Genomic DNA, 21,697 nt, shown 5'->3' with positions numbered 1-21,697 from the left:
AACTCAGTGACTTCAACGCCTGCTGCACATCGACGACAAGAACTGTCAATGAGTGCAGATGGGAGTCAGGTTCACAGACCCTTGATGGGATGGTTTTGTGTGCTGGAACAAGGAATTTACGACAAAAAAGTTGAATGAGGATTGGCGGAATGATCACGGTGAACGAGTTTGGGGACTCGCCATCATATCTTCTTTCGACGGAGATAGTAATCTGTTGTATTTCTCAATGTTACTTTCCGAAACGGTATGTGCAATAGTTGTTAAAGTATTTTTTATTTTTGATCTCTGTGGAGTGTTTGTTAAAATTTATGAACATTGAAAATGGAAGAGGCAAACAAAGGAACGATGCTACCTGTGAAATGACATAATTGGTCTGGTGGTAATGCAATAAAGCGAGAATAATTATGTTTTCCTTAAGGTTGCATTATTTTTAAGTTGCACTGATTTTAAGTCGTTTTTCTAAATAAATTTATAAAAATCAATTCATTGAAGAGAAGTGTATAATTTTCTTGATCTTCTGCATGAATGTCTTTACCTCTATAATATTGCTATGGCGATACTGCTAATAAGTAAATTTTTAGGAGCGGGGGTAAATCAGAAGTACCGTGTCTGCTGGTGGAGCCGAAGATCGCTGGCTCGATTCCCATGCAAGGCGACAATTTCTCAGCTTAGAAAAAATTAGTTAATACTTTTTCGGAATGAGGCAACCACACTTTAACAGAAAATACAATTTTGGTATTTCGAAACGAGGCAACGAGAAAAATAGACTCCTAATAAGAAGCCACCCTCAACCCATGTTGAAAGGTAGTAGTTTCACCATTAGGCACTGGTGACGCAGACCGGGTGGGTCGCCCCGGCATCACCTGCCGCAGCTGCGGGCAAGAGTGAATTTCACAGTATCGGCCGCAATACTGCGGTATGGAAGGCAGCGGGAAACCATCACATTATTATTAGTAGAATATACAGCCTTACGTCCAAATTATGTATGACAGGATGGCACTCCTCCCGGTAAAATCTTCCGAAGGTAAAATAATCCGCCAATCGGATCTCCGGGAGCGGACAACTCGGAGTCTAACATCAGTCAAGGAGGATAAATTCAGAATAGGGATATGGAACGTTAGGTCATTAGGGGTGTGAGGGGAATGAGAAAATGTAAAGATATAGATAGACAGGCTGGGGATAAACATCCTGGGAGTGAGCGAAATTAAGTGGACGGGGGCGAAAGACTTCTGAAGCAACGGCTACAGGGTGATCCATTTGGGAGACGACCAGAAAACTACAGATGTAGGCATCGTACCCACGAAGAAATAGGCAACAAAAATAGTGTCGTGCTGGCAATATAATGAAAGGATACTGATGATAAAGTTAGAGGCAGAACCTACGGATACAGTGATAGTACAGGTGTATATGCCGATGTCCAGCTATTCAGATGAGGAAGTATACGAAAAACTAGAAGAGGTTCTTGGAATAGTAGAAGGGATGGAAAACCTCATAGTGATGGGAGATTGGAACGCTGTGGCGAGAGGGAAGTAGCGTGGGATATTTCAGATTGGAAAAACGAAACGTTGCGGGAGAAAGCCTGATAGATTTCTGCAACGAGAAGTACATGGTAATGACAAATACCATCTTCGATCAACATCCGAGAAAAATACACACACGGAAAATTCCTGGAGACAATGCACCATACCAAATTGACTATATCTTTGTCAGGTAGAGATACAAGAACCAAGTTAAGACGCTCAAGAGCTACCCCGGCGCATATATAAATAGCGATCACAACCCGGTGATCATGGACGGCAGACTGCGATACAAGAAGATGAAGAAAGAGACACAACAACCCAGATGGAACACAACGAAAATGGAGGAAAAGAGCGCAAGAGAAAAGTTCACTACGGCCATCGAAAGGGAAATAAGAGGAAATACTAGGACGAGCGTTTATTGAAAGAAATGAAGAATATAATTAACAAAGCTGCAGATGAGCTGCTTGTGAATAAGGGGGAAATGCCTAAGAAGTCATGGATAACAGCTCAAATAAGGGGTCTCATAGACGAAAGAAGAAAATACAAGAATCCAAGAAATGAAAGTGAAGAAAAACTCTATAAACAGTTGCGGAACCAGGTCATACGAGAGTGCATACAGGCAAATGAATAGAAAGCTGTAGCAAGGAAATCAATGACAACATGAAAAAGGGAAATAGCGAGATGGCTTATAAACGAGTGAAGAGTCAATTATGGGAAAGAAAAACAAAATCGTAAAACATCCGAGCCGCTAATAGAAAAATACTAATAGGTGATAACGACATTGGGAATAGATGAAAAGAATACATTTAAGTACTCTATCAAGCCCCCAAGCCACTGGAAGATGGCTTAATTAAAGATGAAAGCCTGATAGGTAAAGACGCTTGGGGTCCGCAGATATTAAGAAGCGAATACGAGAGCCGTGGCAGATCTGAGAAACAACAAGGCACCAGGATTTGACAAAAGAAACGAAGATATAATCAAGGCACTCGGGGTCAAAGCGAAGAATGTCCTCTATGGAAAAATAAAAAAATAGCTACGACAGCGGAAAGATGCCAGAAGACTTCGAGAAAAGTATAATGATTGCAATACCGATGAAACCGAAAACAGATAAATGCGAAGAACACAGAACATTGAGCCTGGTGACTCAAGCATAAAAAATCCTTGCTCGGGGAATTAGCCGAAAAATAGATCGAAGGATAGAAGGAAACCTCTCAGAAATCCAATTCGAATTCAGGAAACACCGAAGAGAAAGAGAGGAAATTCTCAGCTTGTGAGTTATGGCCGAAAAAATTACACACTTAAATAAGCCATTATAAGTGGCATTCGTGGACTTGGATAAGGCCTTCGACAACGTCGAATGGAACAAGATGTTCAAGCTACTAGAAGCGCTTGGATTGGACTACAACGACGGAAAAATAATGCATCACCTCTACAAGAATCAGGTTACAATAATTTAATTTAAACGAAAAATGGAAGAAAAATAGAAGCCAAGATAAACAAAGAGTAAGACAAGGATGAAACCACTCGCCAACAATATTCATCGTGTAACTGGATGAGGCAATAATTGAAACATAACAATTAAGTATCAAATGAGTCAAGGTAAATGGAGAGGAAATCAATATGCTCCGGTTTGCAGATGACATCGCAGTAGTGGCGGAAACGCGAGAGGACCTTCAAGCAACTCCAATTGCTATGGACTGAGTACTGGGGGAATATAATATGAACATCAACAAGTAGAAAACTAAAATACTTGATCGTGGAAGAGAGAAGCTGAATGCAGACATCACAATTCGAGAGGTGAAACTAGAGCAAGTGGACTCCATCTACCTGGGCAGCAGCATTAAATGGGAAGGAAGAAGTTCGACCGACATCAAGCGAAGAATAGCCAAGCTAAGAACGCATTCATGAAGAAGAAATAATTACTACGTTCAAAGAACCTAGGGCTAAGGAACGGGGAAGTATGCGTGTATAGAAGAGCAGGAGACGATAGGACCATATGGAGAACTCTACGGCAAAGAAGAAACAGTTGGATTGGACACACGTTGAGGCACAATGGATTGATCATGAATTTAATAGAAGGGAAGATTACACGAGGAAGAGCAAGACACAAGTACATAGGACTAATTAAGAAGAACGTATTTACGTTCTTCTTAATTAGTCCTATGTAGAGAAGGTATCAGGGTTTGAGGGAATTGACATTGAATACAGTAGAATGGAGAACTGGAGGAAGGAGGTGACCGGACGCCATTCATGTTGCATCCGTTACACATTTTACATCTGTAATGCTGAAATTAACCAGTTCACTGACTACACTAAGAACACAAATAAGGTATGCCATCAAAAAGGGTAGGCTAACATGCGACACAGTCCACAACTATCAGGTAGTATTCCACTCATGCGGAATAGACAATTCACAAATTAATTAGATTTAGAAATTTATTTAAACGATATCCCGCTACACGGCCCATGGGCTCGTGGTGAGGAGCGTTAGGACCCCAGTCGTTGACTGGTCACATACCTCTATATTTTGCAAAAAATTTTACACAGTGTCCGTAAATTTAAAAATTAAGGGAATAGAAGGGGGAATGTGACTTGCATTTTCCTAACCTTTTCCGCCAGTGCATAACTATCTCCGTCTTAATGTTTCCCACTTTAGTTGATGTCGCATAAAGTGCTTGGGAAAAATGAATACTTGACTATCTATTTGGCAGTATAATTGTCTTATATTGTGATAACTCAGTCTTGATTATTTAATTGGCGGACTGAATCATATTTCCTTATGTAGACACTTAATGCGGTGGAGAAACCAAGGACTCATAGAAGGAATATCCGTCTGAATAATAAATCATAGAAGAGAATACATAGGACATGGCAGGCAAATTCAAGGCATATGTTTGGAATGTTCATCTGTTAAAAAGACGATAATAGTTGCCTGTAGTATTCCCTTTCCCAAGTTCCTAAGAATTTCTCTCTAAATAAAATGATTTTCCACTTTTATGCAGCAGAATTCAGGATGCGTAAGATTAGGTAAAATAAAACTTTCCTGGTTCAATCTGATTTTCAGTCAAATCTATTCAAGCCCAAGAATAGAATTCACTTATAAACTATTTATTAGACTGTTAGAGGAAATATTTCGATTTTAGCATCCAAAGCAATGATTGAAAACGGATTAGAGAATTATTTCTTTTGCTATTTCTTGACACGAACGCCTACACACAGTCCCATAGAGTTAGAGATAAAATGATAGGGTTAGGGGACCTAAATTTTCATTGGCGAACAGAAAGCATTTAATCAGTTCAGAAGTACGCATATTTTCAAGCATGTAAACATTGCATCCAAGAGACCTCAGGAATGTGAAAAAACTGAGCTAAGATAAGTACATAAGATAAAAAACGAGATACTTAAATACGCAATAAATAAGAAAATGCTTAATGTCATTTTTAATGACAAAAATAAGGTACTGACAACTAAAATTATTCATTTTAGTATGGTTTAAGGGTGGAAAAGCTTTGAATGTATTCAATAAAATATATACATAAATTAATGACGTGAATCATATTGTATCAGATGAAAAGTTTTATGATACAACAATAATAAGAATCATTTTTCCGCAAAATTTTCAAGTAAGCGTTATTTAAAATAAACAGTATCTGAATCAGTAGTTAGAAGTTTCAAATATGAAGTCGTGGAATATGATCACCTTATCTTGAACACAGGCGCAGACAATTTTATTGAAACTAAAAGCTGGTTATCCATTGAAATGACCGACAGTCGAATTTTCCCAAAATCCTTTTCTGTTTACTCTAAGGAATACATAGAATCGCGGGCGATCTTCTTGAATTGCTGATAAGAGCCCTTGAGTTAGAAGGGCTATGATAATTCCAGATAACTAAATATTTTTAAAGTATTTGGTGGGAAATTAAAAGTCCTCATTCGATAAAGCCTATGCATGCGCATTTATATTAAGTCCCTAATAAATCATAAGATTCCCAACTACTGGAAAATACCTATGTAGCACTTATTTTTAAAAGCGGTGACAGGGAGGCAATGAATAATTATATATCTATCTCCCTCACATTTACGCAATGTCAAGGTCATGGAGCATATAATGGCTAGTTTGATAATTAAGCACCTCAATAGTCATGTGCTATTGATAAAAAATCAGCACGGTAGATCCTGCGAGAATGATTTACCCTTTGCTATTTTAGAATATTTTTACCCTTTGGTATTCAGGAATAATTTAAAATATGCTGCAAATTTAGATCGTGTGCAATATAGAGTAGCTAGATTTGCAAAACGTTAACATTATGATTAACTTGTAGCATATAAAGATTAATAGAAGAACTAGGTTGGAATCACTCATGGAGCGAAGATTAAATTTTCATTCTTTCATATATGTTGGAAATGCAATGATGTCCAATATGTATTATCAGATTGGTTGTCTCCGGCGTAAATTTATGTAATTTGTATAACATATTGAAGTGAAATAATTGACTTGGTAATTCCACATACTTTATGTGAATAAAGTCAATTATTTCATTTCATTTAAACATCTATTTTCAGCCCAAAATATATAAATAACCCTAACGTAAAACGGTATGAGAAATAATGTCAATAAATTGAGAGATATTAACTGAAGAATAAATAGGTTTAAGATGTCACTTTTCTCAAAAATGTTAAAGGATCATAATAACTGTAAGCAACCGAGATAGGAGGCAAAAGTAAATAATTTTTTTCAGTCTAAATAGCCAAGCATGTTTTTAAATATTTTATTTATCGAATATATATTCATCTTATGTCCTTCTTGTTACGAAAACCTCTTTTCTTATGGGTATAAAGTATCTCTCACTTAGATGCCAAATGGCTCGTACCTGTAGCTAGTATCATGAGTCGCATTATGAGTTATTTTACAAATTTATTGCAACTAACTATTAAGAAAAACTTAATTTTGATGTTGTATTCCTTAATGCTGAATCACCCCTTGCCACACACCCTAGCGGTAGTTTGCAGGGCACCACTTAGATGAAATTCAATAGCAGGATGGATACAATCAGAACTTGGATAAGACCGACTAATTCTCGTCCTTTGATTATTTGATCAAACCACAAATAGGAAACCCCCAGCAGGATCACATGGAAGAAGTTACTTGCATTACAGGTGAATTGAAGAAATACTGCCATTCTATTTACTCTCAGTCACATATGCGGTTACGTACAATTATGACAGGAATTGAAAAGAATAAACATTCTGTTAAAATACCTTGTACTAATACGTTAGCCTTGCGAGTGCTGTAGTGTTATAGACTATTGTAGAGAAAAATGTGACACACAATAATGGACAGCTTCCCTTAAAAATCAACATAAGGATTGAAGACCTGATACTGGCTGTATTTATTTGAGCCCACATTCTAAACCTGAAGCGGAGGGTTGCCGCGTTTGGTGTGGGCGCAGGAGCTAGCAAACGAAAGAGGAAAGGATCTAAAACGGTAGGGTCGGATCGCGGATTTTCAAGCAGGAGGGAGACAGGGGAGAGGAAAGGATGTAATGGATGCGTGTATTTCACGACGTGTGTTTTATGGGACTTTGTGCGGTTGGAGGAGGAGAAGGGCCGCGGCAGGGGGCGAGTTGGGTGTGCTTGTGCGAGATACGATCTCGTATCACGAGCCGGGGGTGAGCATAGGAAATAAGGAAGAGGCGTTTTTGGGGGGTATACAGGGAGAGGGGACTTGGAATGATAGGAAGGTGGTGGGGAGGGTCTTCGACTATTGGGGGAAGAGGGGTTTTCCTTTTTCGTTCCTCGCCTCCCAGACGTCGAGAACGGTACGCTAGATCGGCCACCCAACGTACCCTCACCTCCTCCCCACTTCCGGTTCTTCATCAAAGGGGGAAGGGTGGTCGGCGCGATCTTTTTGGCCGCGATGCTCCCTCGAATAGATATACCTCTGACCCGACTGGTAAAACCCCTTCTAACGGCACAAAAGACTTCTTTGTCCGGAATTTCGGTCCTGTGTTCCTCGACGTAGGAAATAGCAGAACGGAGCTCCAGAATTTGACTTATGTAGATTTTCTATTCAAGTAAGCATTAGACTGTTGCACTACGGTATATCAGCAGCAGCTATGTTTTCCCTTGGTACTCAGTTATTATTCATCACCAGAAATTATTCATCACTAGCGCCTAGCCGAGTATTAGAATGTTCGATAATTAGTTAACTTAATCTAATTTAAGCGGTCAGAGTACATGACCCCTTTCTATCCTCACATAGAAATAAGTATGTAATGTAAAAGTATTTATTTTTCATCTAATTTAATTTCTCCGGGCACAAAAACCTTTGACGTCAAACAATTCTGTTTTATTCCTCATATACGGTGTTAACCTAAACAATTCTCACCAATGAATAAAAAATCATATCAACATCAACCCCATAGCCTTTTCCTTGTTTTTAGAAGTCTGATGGTAATTATTCATCAACTGAAGAACACTTGTATAACACTCCTTTCAAATAATCAATTGACCTTCCCCAGCAGAAAATTATTTAATTCAATATAATTAGAGACTTAAACAGAAGAAAGAGAATTGCAATGGCTGAACTTCTGCCCTAATAACTGCTAACGGTTTGTATATATTATTTATTAAACAGACTAATTATATTTAAAAATACACTAACGTGTTATTCAATCTATTTTTAAACGTGCATCATTCCAGCTATTGCATTTGTTTACATTTCAGCTATTAAAATAACCAAACTGCAAACAGTATTGCTTTCTTTTCGACACTTAATTCTTAAATTGATACTTTAATGTATATTTATCATTGTGAACGTCACTCCTCTTGAAAAGCATTTCCTTCATTGCATTCCGCCGGTTTAAGTTGTGGGCAATGTTTTCGAAATATATAATAAATTCCCTCAGGGAAGTCGAAATAAAAGTTTCGCGCCACCGGGGTCGGATGATATGTGATATTATACGAACCTATATACTATACTTATAGCCCAAACAGTGCGAGAAGGGAGGAAAAATGTACGCTCTTTCTCGAGCATAAAAACGTCATTTCGCAGGAAATTCAAAAGGGTGACAACACTGGAATTCGAAAGGAAAGAATAATGGTGACGTGAAAGGGTAAAAGGACGGGGGAGCCAAACGCGATTCTATTCGAGGGGAGGATTCGAAGAAGGGAAATGCGCAGCAGAGAAACACACCGCATCGCTGTAACTTTGAGTGGACCAATGATGCAATCTGCTTGATTGTATTCTCTGATTTACGAATATTTTTTTCCATCATCTGACTTTCTCCACTAGATTGATTAAGGGGAATTACTCTTTAGGCAGATTTCTGCGATTTAAATTACATACTTCCCAGGGTTAGGGTTATCATTTTCAATCATTCTTGGGCCACAAGAAAAATTTATTTCATTTCCTCGATCTATATAAATAGGTTTTGAACAAAAAATTGCACGAGCCGGATGAGTCCCAGCGGATATTACTCGTTTAAAATATGCTTTCTGGTTGTGATCTACGTGTTTCACCTACTCCAAAAACCCTGAGTTTTTGTTTTAGGTGAGTTCCTATTCCATTTTCTTATACCTTTATCCATATGAACATATATACATATATATATATATATATATATATATATATATATATACATATATATAATACATATATATATATATATATACATATATATAATACATATATATATATATATATTTTAAAGGTAATCTACCGATTAAGGTAGGGTTTTGGTGGACACAACTACCAAACAAGCATTTTAGCGCTCCTAACAAAACACAAAATCCAACATCCTACTCTATATCAGGTCCCTCTTCATCTTTGAGTGCTTTCTTCCTCCCTTCATCCCGCCCAAAATCCCTATCCTGTTCCTTCCCTTATCTCTCTTGCCCAACATTCTCCCCTCTACCACGGTCTTCAACATCCCACTACCGGTCAACACCCCCTTCATCCACTTTTCCTGCCTACATAGGATTTCTCCCAACAAACCCCTCTCTTCGCCCACCATACCAAGTACTTCCTTATTTGTTTTCTTCTCTGTCCATTTCACCTTCTCCATCCTTCTCCACACCCACATTTCAAAAGCTTCCAGTCTACGTCTATCCTCCTGCTTCAATGACCACGTTTCCGCGCCGTACTAACTACTAACGCCGTGACTAGCGCCGTAACTACTTTGACCGTTTGGTCCAAAACACTACCGAGATACGTAAACTGTTCTACCTGCTCTACTTTTTGCCCTCCTATTTAATGTTTAGCTTAGCCTTTTTCTTTATAGAAAATCGCATAACCTTTTTTTAATTAATATTGATTCTCATCCCATACCTGTCGCACTGAATTTCCAATTCACTAAGCAATGCTTGCAACCCCTTGGCTGACTGACAAACTAAAGCTTGGTCATCAGCAAACCTAACTGATTTCCCCGCCCACTTTCATTCCTACCTCCAGTTCTTCCCATGCCTCTTTAATCATTTCCTCTGCATACAGGTTGAACAGCATCGGGCATTATATATATTTATGCATTGACACACACACACATAAGTGGGAGGGCCCGGGATCGATTCCCGAATAAGCGTCCCGGGGCATCCTCAGCTCCACCCAAGCTGTGTGATTTTTCGGGTACCAAATCTTCCTGGGAAATCATAACCGGCATAGGGAAAGGATCTGCGAATGTAATGCGCCATTGGGCTTAGTACTAAGTGAATTCTACCATTACCTACCAAACCGACCTTCGGGTGGATGATTGTGTAAGTGGCATATAAAACTTTGAAACACAATAAAGAGATTCTCACAGTTTTGGTTTTGAATATATCGGGGACAAAACCACCTTCCTCAACCAAGGGCATGAAACTGTCAATCAGTAAACTTATACATCATATATTTACCACATACACACACAACCAGGTTTTTTTATGTGGACTGTCAGTTTGTTTTTGAGATGAAACTACAAAATTTATTTTAATTCTGTGCCCATCCAAAACATACCTTAAACGTTAGACTAAGAGTTAATATATATACACGTTCAAATAATACCAGTAACTACATTATTTACAGTTATGAATTATTTTTGAATACTTTCTAGTTTTAAAATATACCCAAATTGACACTCAACTTCTCCATAAAAGACATGCACAGAGCTTTAGACTATGATGAGGCAAATCGGAAACAAGAGAAGAGTACACGACATTGGGTCCAACAAGGGCCATGTCAGAAATAATTACTGAACACTCACCAGAGCAATTTAACCCTGCGCCCGAAAAGGATTCTGAAGGTTCTGTGCATGAAGAATATGCTAACTATCGGTCGGGTTACGGATGCTCCTGAGAAAATCATTTTGCAGCAATCCGAGAAAAAGAATATAATACTGTCAGCACAGCGCCTGCGCTCTAATATTAGAGCCCAGCCACGACTTCTTAGTTATGTAGGCCAAACGCGTCAATGAAGAGTTAGCAAGCAACGTCTTTTCTAGTTATAATCATAAAATGTGAAGCTATGCTCTCAACTTTGAAGATTTTTATATTTAATCGAATAAAAAAATTGATAAAGAGTTAGAAAATTGACCTCATTTTTTTCCCTGCAGTTTTCTGAAAAAACAGAATCATTGGGGGGGAGGGGGGGAGAGGAAATAATTTCGCTCCCTTTATTTAAACTCTATCAAATCTCCGCACGTTCGTAGACACTGTCGGCACTACTGTCCGAGCATCTTCTCTCTCACACTGAGAACTACCAAAAAAACTCACTCCCCCGTGTTTCCATTCTAGCAAGATAGCTTGATACCCGTGCCAAACGCCCTTCCAGCCCTTATACCCAAGACCACCTTCCCCCACCCTTGTCTTTGTAAGAGCTTATCTCTTGTCGCATTGTGTCGAGAGGTCTCGCGTGGATCTTCGGCCGTGTGAATAGTCCCCTTCTCACAGGATAAAGAGAAGGGCGTGGAGAGAGAGGGATGTGGCGTACGGGAGGAGTGGCGGGGTTTGAGAAGGCGAGGAGAAGGCTTAGGTAGATAAAGCGGCCGGTGGAGGTTGGTCGGGGGTTGTTGAGTAGATATGTGTGGGGGTGGGGGAGAGAGAATGGGGAAAAGAGGAAGCCAGATAGGGGGAGAGAATGGATCCCCTTGTGAGACCAACAGCACGTTTGTGCGAGTGGATGCTCCGGTAAGTGTTGCAGTGAAATCCGAATGGGCTCTATAAACGCCTCCGCGAGCATTTGATGGTCTACCTCCCCATCTCTCTCTTTGGCCTGCGTCGTTTACATCACCATGACAACGAAGTACATTTTTCCCCCTAAACATTAGCATTCTCGCCCCTAAAACCCACATAACACGGAGTGACGCAGAACGCGAAAACAAGGCATTTATCTTTCGAATGAGAAATTGCATTTCCTTGAATTATCGATCATCAGGCAACCAGTACGTTGATTATTGTTCAAATATTACTACCAAGATACCAACCCTCTCGTAACACCATTGAGTGACATTCTCGTATGAATTCTGACGTCTTGCATTAAATTCATACAGTCATTGAAAGGCACCCCAGAGTACTGACACGGCAATTTTATAATGATGATGTTTCTGTGTGTTGACGAGGTTTCTCTCGTTATTGGTGGTATCGTGAGTCTTCGTAAGTTATTGCGATAGAAACAAATTTAAGAAACAAGATGAAAATATAAGCCCCCGCATATGCATGGTTATAATGGAAAACTCTACATGACTACATAAGGTATGAATACTATTGAAACATTATTTTTATAATTTTATTAACATAAGCGATTTTAATAAACGTACTAGTCAACGATGTTCATTAAAGTGTATCACCAACCGTCAGTTATAAAATGATAAATACTTTTCTATTGGTAGTTTTATAACGGCTGTGGGAAACAAAACGTTATTAATCAGATGAGGAATCACAGCAGTACTGAGGCTGCTTAAAATATCGGTAAGAGAATGTGATGAATTTTTCCAAGAGAAATTCATTTCATACTGGTTAAAATGAGTTCAAACAGGGTGTTCCTGACCTTTCGGAAGATTAATTGAAATAAATTGTCAATTTTGAAGAGTAACCATCACAGTAAAAAAATCTGTGATGTTAAATAATAATTAAAATATTATTTTTTAAATTTTAGCATGGTATCATCATTGAAGGCAAAAATAATTCCCATCGGAAGGTGCAGAATAATAGTTAAAATGTGCTTTTGGAACAAAAACAAGCAATCATAAAGTATCCAATTGCAACACCATTTTATATTTTTCAATTCTGTTTTCTTCTATCATTATGTATTATTGACAAAAAAATCATCCCTTGAGCAATCTCATTTAGCGTCACCTTCATAACTTCAAACAAACTCAGGACTGAGTTATGACTTAGGGCAAAAGTATGCATAAGACAGTCACTTTGTTCTTTTTTTAAAAAAACGGCTCTTACCTATGGCTCAGAACCTAATATCCCTATCCACGTGAGTTTTTCGAATTTCCAAGAAAGAACGATCACGAAGACGTGCCCTGCTGAACGATTTCATTCACACAGCCGAACATTTTGTGAGTTTTTCATTCACTTTAATCCAATTTCATTGTTTCTTTACTCGCTCCGGTATTCTTCCACCTCGAGTGTCCAACGATATTTACCAAAAATACTTATCCATGGAAAAGATAAATCTTCCTTCCCCACGACTTCATTCTCTTCCTGAAACACACACAAGAGTGCATTTTCTGTGGGCCCCGTTGTTTCCCCGTTTTACTTCTCGTCCAGCTCGCCACCACACCACCTACCCCCACATCCTCCCTCTCAACCTGCATATGTACAAATACCCCTGTCCATCCCCCGTCCATCTCCGCCCAGCTACTCGACGCTATCTGTTTACACGGTGTCGAGCCGGATAGCATTGTCGCGAGGGGCGGCGCCCACATTCGATAATCGCGCCTATTGTCTGCGGCCCTTTCCGACCGAAATTCCTAGACAAACAAGCGGCGACGGCTATCTTTTGTTGACCGATGCACTCGAAGCTGAGGACCTGGACTCTCTTTTCATGCCAAGGAAGATTATCTCATCCCTGAATGAATATCTTTCTTTTTACGAGGTTCGAGTACACAATCTTAGATAGCACAACGTTTGCTTTTTCCTTGCTGTACAGTTCCAATCCATTTACGGCGATCCAATTGAAGCGGTTAATTTTATTACAGTTTAAAGCCACAATATTGAAAAATAATTGCAGGAGAATTTTTAATGAATGCATTATTTTTTATGAGAAAGGAAGTGCTATTGGAAGTGTATTATGAAAATAGGACGGTGTCGGTAAAACAGAATAAATACACGCTAAAAAAACATTGGTTTATATGCATTATAAAGCGTACCACTGGAATAATTTGACTCTTGAAGCCCATTTCCGGAATAATTTACTCTGCAACGTCGATCGAAAGATACACCTGTATTTATTAGACCAAGTATTTCGTACAAAAATATTATTTGAAAAACGATACTAAACGACACAGACAGTAACAGCTACAATACGAGTAGTAATACGTAATGCCTTAGAATTTATATGCGCAGAGATTTTGTCGGATCGTGCCAATAATTTGATTATGAATGTAGACAATAATAGAAACAAAGGATATATGATGTTGCATACACTTGCGTTGATGTATATATACACTTTGCGTTCATATTTATAGGAAGATGGAAACTAATACTTTTCCAAGTGTTTTTAGCTGTATTGCAATAAGGCGTGAAAACACAGTATAATGGTCGGTGCAATCCCGTTATTTCAGTCACTGGGTGGGAGTTAGAAAGATGGGGGGGCTTCAGGAAGACGAATGTTAAATGAGGTTCGAGTAGTGGTCTAGAGGAATTATAATCTACCGGTCAGATGTACATCTACGCAATACCTCGCAAGCCGCTGAAAGCGTGTGGCGGAGGGTACGCCTCAGGAGAATACGCAATGGGTAAACGGTTCCTATACATCCTGAAAGAAGCCGCAAAAGAGAAATATCAAATACTCATCATCTATTCCTAAGTCTCAGGACTAAGGATGTGTGTATGACTTGATATTTTAATATAAAACGAATTATTACAACACTCTTCCATCAACATCTTTACACTACCCCGCGATCCGTCGCCAGGACGGGTGTCGGGGGATGTTAGGGGACCAGCCATATTACAGCTAATCCAATATTTCCACAAACACATGGCACATTGAAGGAGGCGACCGGACGCCATTCATGTAACATCCATTACGTTGATGTTCATTGAATGCACAATGAATAACATAGTACACCTGTTACACTATTATTAACCACCCACTGACTACACTAATGGCACAAATAAGGAATCCGATTTAAAAGGGGGATAACAGGCAGCGCAATCACCAACTATCAAATAGCATTCCACTCATCAAGTCGGAAAATTTACAAATGAATAGAACTACACAAGTTTATTTACACGGCACCCCCCACCAAGGGCGCGTAATGGAGGAGTTGTGACGCCATTAAGTGAGTTGATGAGAAATGTAACACGCATGTTTCTAATTATTCTTGCCGGAGCCTACCCGGTTCAGTTTAATTTTCCCCCTTTCAAGAATTTAGTGCGAATATTTCTGTTGAAAGGCTATGCAAATTTAAGCTAATATATTTGGTTTTTACAATTCATGGCTTTCATATAGCACTTCATGTGCTACATCCGAATTAATTGTTTCCGTGGAAGTTAATAGTATTTAAGCCGAATATAACTATTCATTAGCAATTTTCATAATAGAATCTCTAGAAATAATGCTCTATGCAACTTTTGACCAAAGAGAAATTAGATTGGGTTATTTGGTCCAACCAGAATAACGTGCTCTAGAATTATTTTCAATAATTTCCTTAAAAATTAAATATCCAGTAGTCAGCATTTTAGGTATGAAAGATTATGATAGCAACATGAGAGAGATAAAGTGTAGATTCAACACATTTAAGTCGTTATTTTTCCCACGAACTTAAAGGAATCACAATGACTGTAAAATATCGCGTTGGGGTAAAGAAACTATTTAACTATTTCATTGTAATTAGCCGAATATGTTGCCATTATTTCATCTAACCTTATTTAATTGTCTCTTGTTACTAGCAGCTCGTGTCGCATGTCTTTCACGCTTGTACCAATATTTATCATGCTTTCCAATATTTACGCTATTTTACATATCTATTTTAACTATGAATTAAGAAAAACTTAATTTTTAATGCTCAATACTGGCTCCACAACTGGCCCTACCACACAACACTGCAGTGATTTTCAGGGTACCAAGTTAATGCATAATCCACCATGCCTCTCAAACCCACAAGGATGAATTTTCATTATGGTTTCTGAGTCATCGTCCCTCGACAATACCGTTGTTGTGACGCCACAGCTTAGGTCGTTCCAAATTCTTGTACATTAAATTCAGGATTCCTCAATCTCATTACATCAAAATTTCGTCAATGACGATAGTCGACAATTTCAATTCCATAACGAATATTCCCATTGGTAAATCTCATAAATAAAGTGGAGTACCTTACAAATGTGGAAGAAGAGAGAAAATGGATTTATTCAAAAAGGCTAGGCTGTGCATTCTTCAAAATAGTTTAAAGCATCAGCTTCTCAACGTTAGAAAGTCATTTGCAAATTTGTTGGCTGTTCGTAATGCTACGATCGTACGGCACCCACATTGTTTCATCTCGGAATGGATTTTCTGTAAAAATTTCGCCTTGTGATACGCCAACAGCCATCTGAGAACCTTAAGCAGTCAAACAAGTGTTTCTCGTACTACAATACTCCACGACACACAATTTGTATTTGCAAAGATGCTGTGTGAAGAACCAGCATTGACTTGACTTTAAATATGATATTTTGCATTTAATGATCGAATGTCTGGATAGGGATTGCATGGAATAATTTAAAGTTATAAATAGCATTGCGAAGAGCGTTTTATATTTTGACAAAATTTCCCTCATTTATCTATCCTCATTTCCACCTACCCCCAGACGATTCGAACATTTTAAAACTACCTTTTTCTTTTATTTGGAGATATTTCACCATCCTACTTAATGGTAGTTCCGTACTTGTTGCTCTATACTGCCTTAATTTAATTCTCAAGGTGTATTGAAATGCATTTTGTTACGACTTATTGCCCTCTTCTTCGACCTACCGTTCCTATTATTACTTCTTTCACCTTCCACAGTCCCCCCTAAGACATTGCAACTTCAGGGATTTTGGAAAAAGATCGCTTTGAACGATTCTAACTTTAGTTACTGAAACCAACACTGAAAATCATTATCATCAAATCGATGCGAAATTAGTACTTAGTATCGTATGTACCCTTTTACATGATCCAACTCTTATTTCGGCTTTGGACATAGAAAAAACAAAAAAGCCAAATGCTTTTGTTTTGAGTTTCTCTTCTGTGCCTAATATTTGGATTCAACAACTAGTTAGAAAATAAGTATGTCACTTAATTCTCGTTTCAGAACTAAAAATTGAATTCATCTCATTTTTCGATTACGATTTCCCTTTTAAAGGATACGATTTCAAGTACCCTTAAATACAATGGTAAGTTCTGCATTGTAATAAGCATCGTGTAAATCGACCTTAAGACTCGTGAAACTTAAATAACCTGAACGTGACAAGGCATATTATAAAATATCGTCTGATACCTACTGTAAGGAAAATAACTTATATTTATTTAAATTTTCTAGAACAATTTAAATTTTCAAGAAGTGATACTCACTCGACTAACTTCAATATTCCAAAAAATACTGTAATTAGAGAAGAGACTAATACTTTCATGATATTTTGAACAGAGAAATGATTTCGCTGTACATAGCTTATACCTTAAACGGCCAATTTTTAATGGAAAAAAATTAGTTTTGCGCAGAACGCCACACAGGGTAGGAAGTAAATACACTGAAAGAGGCGTCGGTTCCACCCTTTAACCCTTGAATGTACGAATAAACGCATTCCTCCGCCCTTCCCAGACAGTATACAAAAGCGTCGTCTCCGGCTCCTCAACACTCTTGTTAGCGGTTCACAAAGTTAAGGAAGGGCAAGCCAGCTTGGATGAGGAGCCGACAAAGGAGAAGACAGTGGAAAACTGGAGGGGAAGAGTAGGCAGGTCGATGCGTTACAATGGGCAATAGGTGTTGGCCAGATTGGTCCACGGTTGTCGGGGTGATGAAACGAATCGGGATAGCGGCCCCTTTCAGGGAGTTTTGATGGGATTGCGTTTTATAACACCAAAAGGTGGACCTCTGGAGGTCACTGTCTATTTTTCAAAGATTTGAAGCGCATCTTTATTGAGCTGTTGGATTGAGTACGCATCACTCTCCTCCTTCCTCTCCTCTTTCACCCCAGTCCTGACACCGCCATCGATAAGTTCCCAATTTACACCTATATTACGTCATTCCCTGACAATCATCATGAGGATGAGTGTTAGCAGTTGTTAGGGCCAGGAATGGCAAAAAAACTATATATCGATAATTGTATCGTATAAAACTTTCGAAATCATATCACAATAAATGTATCAAACAACGATATATCCGTCATATTTTACCGATTATATGCATAATATACTAATATATAACTGTGTTTTCTCTCGATTTCATATTCTAATGGGTGGATTATAGAAAATATTCATACGAAGATTTATGGGATGAAAAAAGTTACAAGCTCACAATTAAAACTAAGATAATGGTATCCAGTCTAAGTAGGGAAGAAACTCTACAAATAAGGCTTGGGAAAGACACATTGAAGCAAGTCGAAAAGTATTGTCATTTATGCAGAAAGATCACTAGTAATGGAAGAAGCAGGATAAATACACGTAGTCAGTAGAACACGAATGACTTTGTTATAAAAGATCAAGTACTAACGGAAAATATTCCTAGCTAATACGAGTGAAGTATTTTTAATAAAGTGATGAAGAGAGGGCGCCTACCGGAAGAAACTTTCAAGAAAGAGGAGGGAAATCGATTGGGTATATGCTGAGGCACGATAGTTAACTGAAGAACAAAAGCAAAGGAAACATAGAAGGAAAGGAGGATAGAGGGAGGCTAAGAATGAACTACGAGAAGCAGGTAATGGAAAATGTATTTATATACCGGATAAACGGAATACTACGCCACAATCTCCGAAAACGACTTACCTGAAAAATGGCATTTCCCAACCGATGTCTAATCTGATATAGCTGGTGATTTTTCCTGGTATATTTATTAATTGTCAAATTCTAAATGTTCTTATAATAGACTGGGCGCTTCAGTTTGGTCATAAACTCCATTGAATGTTTTATAAACAACACAGATCTACATTTCAAATATGTAGTGATTATTTTAATTTGTTTGACTGCGGTAAACTAATTACAAGTGGATTACTTTCAAGATACACAGCACACCCCAAATTCAATTTTCCTTATCAATTAATATAAATTAAGATTTTTATAGATATTTTATTGGTTAAATCTCTAATCGTTTAATGGTTTTTAGCAGTTCAAGTTAATATGATATATTGGACGGTTAATATCGACAACATTCCGGATATATAAAGTGAAAAAAACCATTTCAAATTGATTTATTATTGAATATTTACCATATCTAACGGAAACCACGTGTACCAATATCATAACCACCACTAGCGAGGAAATCAGAACTTATGCAAGGTCGGGTTTTGCGATTTGTTCGTAATTGGAAATGACATGTAGCAATTTTTATTCCATCTGCATGCTTTGGGTGATTAAACTCAAATTTATCTAAAATCATAGGTCCGCGAATGAAAATATTCTACAAAGAAAGAAGAGAGTTTACCATTTCTGTCATATATGCAGTCTTTTCTCTTTAATTTTATCTGTATTGTATAATTTACCGAATGAGTATGGGACTTAAATGATTCTTTCGGTGTGACAAGCAAACTCGAGGGTCATGTATCTTTAATCTCACTTGATCCCTCCGTACTCTTGGGAGACACCAAAATCGGTTCCGCAGCCACCCATCATACTTTCATTCTTCTCGCCGACATTTTTAGAAATCTAGCATACATCTTTTGAAGCTTGTTTACTACCTTAATCGATACTGTCTGCAAACGATCCTAAATACTTTCACGATTTTTCCAAGATAGCGTTGTCAACGTAAAATGGCATCTCCTTTACTCTCTCATTACATTTCCCCACCTGATGAAATCCAATTTCCTCAAGGCTGATCCACATATTGTTCTGATACGTATGCCCCTTGAAAGACCAAAGGTGTAAGTGACGCCTAATTGCTTGACTTTCTTCGTGCTAGATGGGCCGAGCCCTTAAATATTAAATAAGCAATAACCCATTTATTTCAGAAGTTTCAGTTTTACTCCATACTATTCATAATAATCAAAAATATTGTATACATTGCGAAACTATAGTATGCCATCTGCTGAATTCTTTACTGTGTAAAGTTCAGTAGAAACAATTTCCAACGAATCCGCGCTGCCTTTCTTCAAACAATAATAGAGAGGGTTGGGAACACCTTCCGAGGCATGATACTCAATTAATTTCATCGATGCATTTAAAAATTTTATAACGGCCATTCAAAAAAGACTTTCAAGGATAAAATATAGAAATCTTGAATATCAGGAAAAGACGGAGAGTCGTTTGGGCTATTAATAAAAAATATATCTAGCGGACTGGACACTGGGTAGGTGTCAGCTCTATGGATGACGACTTAAAGTAACTTGCCTAATACCTCGATAAGAACATTTATTTGAAATTACCATAGCTTCAATATCATTCAGCCAAAGGAAATAAATATGCACTTCTCTGATAAGCACATCGTCACTAATAATTTCAAAATCAGGACTGAAAAAGTTAATAGGAGTAGAAGTGGGAATCCATTCTAAAACATTCATAAAATAGATCATCAATTTGAGGAGAGAATCATCTCAAAACAGGTCAAATGCGCGTACTTGGGGGTTAGACTGAAATTTAATATTTCATGGGGTATATACATCAGAAGAATAACCTGGTCAGCCCTAAAGGAGATAGGTTTCACGAGAATGGCTGCAGAACATGTAATGCTCAGCTGATATGAAATTACAGAGGTATTACCACGCCTTTGTCAGGCCACATGTCACAACTAGCATTTGGGATCCACAGGAGAAAAATTTAATTCAGGAACTGTAAAAGGTTCATGGAAAATCTGTCATATTGTGAAAAATTACAAAAATTAGAAAGTGAATGTCATGGCTATGTTAAAGGAATCGGTTTGGGAGCATCTGGAATCACGAAGAGAGCAGGCAAGACTTAATTGTTCTAGAAAGGTGCAGAAAATCTGGGTTTTCTTGCTACATAGCGGAAATTATTATGCAGCCAAATTATTTTGGCCGATTCGACTACCAGGATGATTCATCTTACGAGAGATAGACATTGTCACTGATGGATTCAAGTACTCATTCTTCTTCCCATCCCGCCGTCATAACCAAATCGAACCCAAGCACACTAATCTCGTATTAACTTAAAGACTAACACCAATTATGCATGTGCACGAGTGTTTTATATATTCGTCAACATATATTCAAATGGATGCATGAACTAATACGTCGGTTTATGGCTGGTGCCCTAATATCACCCGCCACACGCCTTTGCGATGACTTGCCGGGTATTGTGCGCATGTAGATGAAGATTGTTGCTACAGAAACAGCAGAGAAACACAAAAAAATCCGCATTAAATAACATTATTGACGCATGACTATAGTTTCCATTTGTATCATTATGAACGACTTGCTTATAAATTATCACTGTGTGTTAACAAAATAACTTATCTCCAAGTACACCTCAGACCGATCCCGGCAATCCATCCCCACATACCCAAAGGGAGATAGTTCATCAACAAAATTGCCGAAATATCCAATCTGATAATTTCCGTATAAAACATAACTGATCGTCGATGGCCTAAATATGTTAGATCAGATATGCATAATTACAAGTTGAACCGATCAGGACGGGCACTTATATTTCAGACGCACGCGAAATATCTGCAGTATACAGTTCATCTAAGCATAGTGTGACATGCAGTGTTTCTGCTCTCAGTAAATGTTTTAGACTAATTAAAAAAAACCTTGCTGTCCTCTCGTCGGGGGTGGTTTCTAAATGTTATGCGACCCTGATTCTGAGAATGGATGAGGAAAAAAAATTACATTTTCACTGTTCATTCCTCATT

This window comes from Hetaerina americana, unplaced genomic scaffold (assembly GCF_022747635.1).
Source record: "Hetaerina americana unplaced genomic scaffold, ioHetAmer1.1.p SCAF_9, whole genome shotgun sequence".
Lineage (NCBI taxonomy): Eukaryota > Metazoa > Arthropoda > Insecta > Odonata > Calopterygidae > Hetaerina > Hetaerina americana.
The sequence above is the reverse complement of the archived record's forward strand: the minus strand, read 5'-3'. Positions refer to the sequence as shown.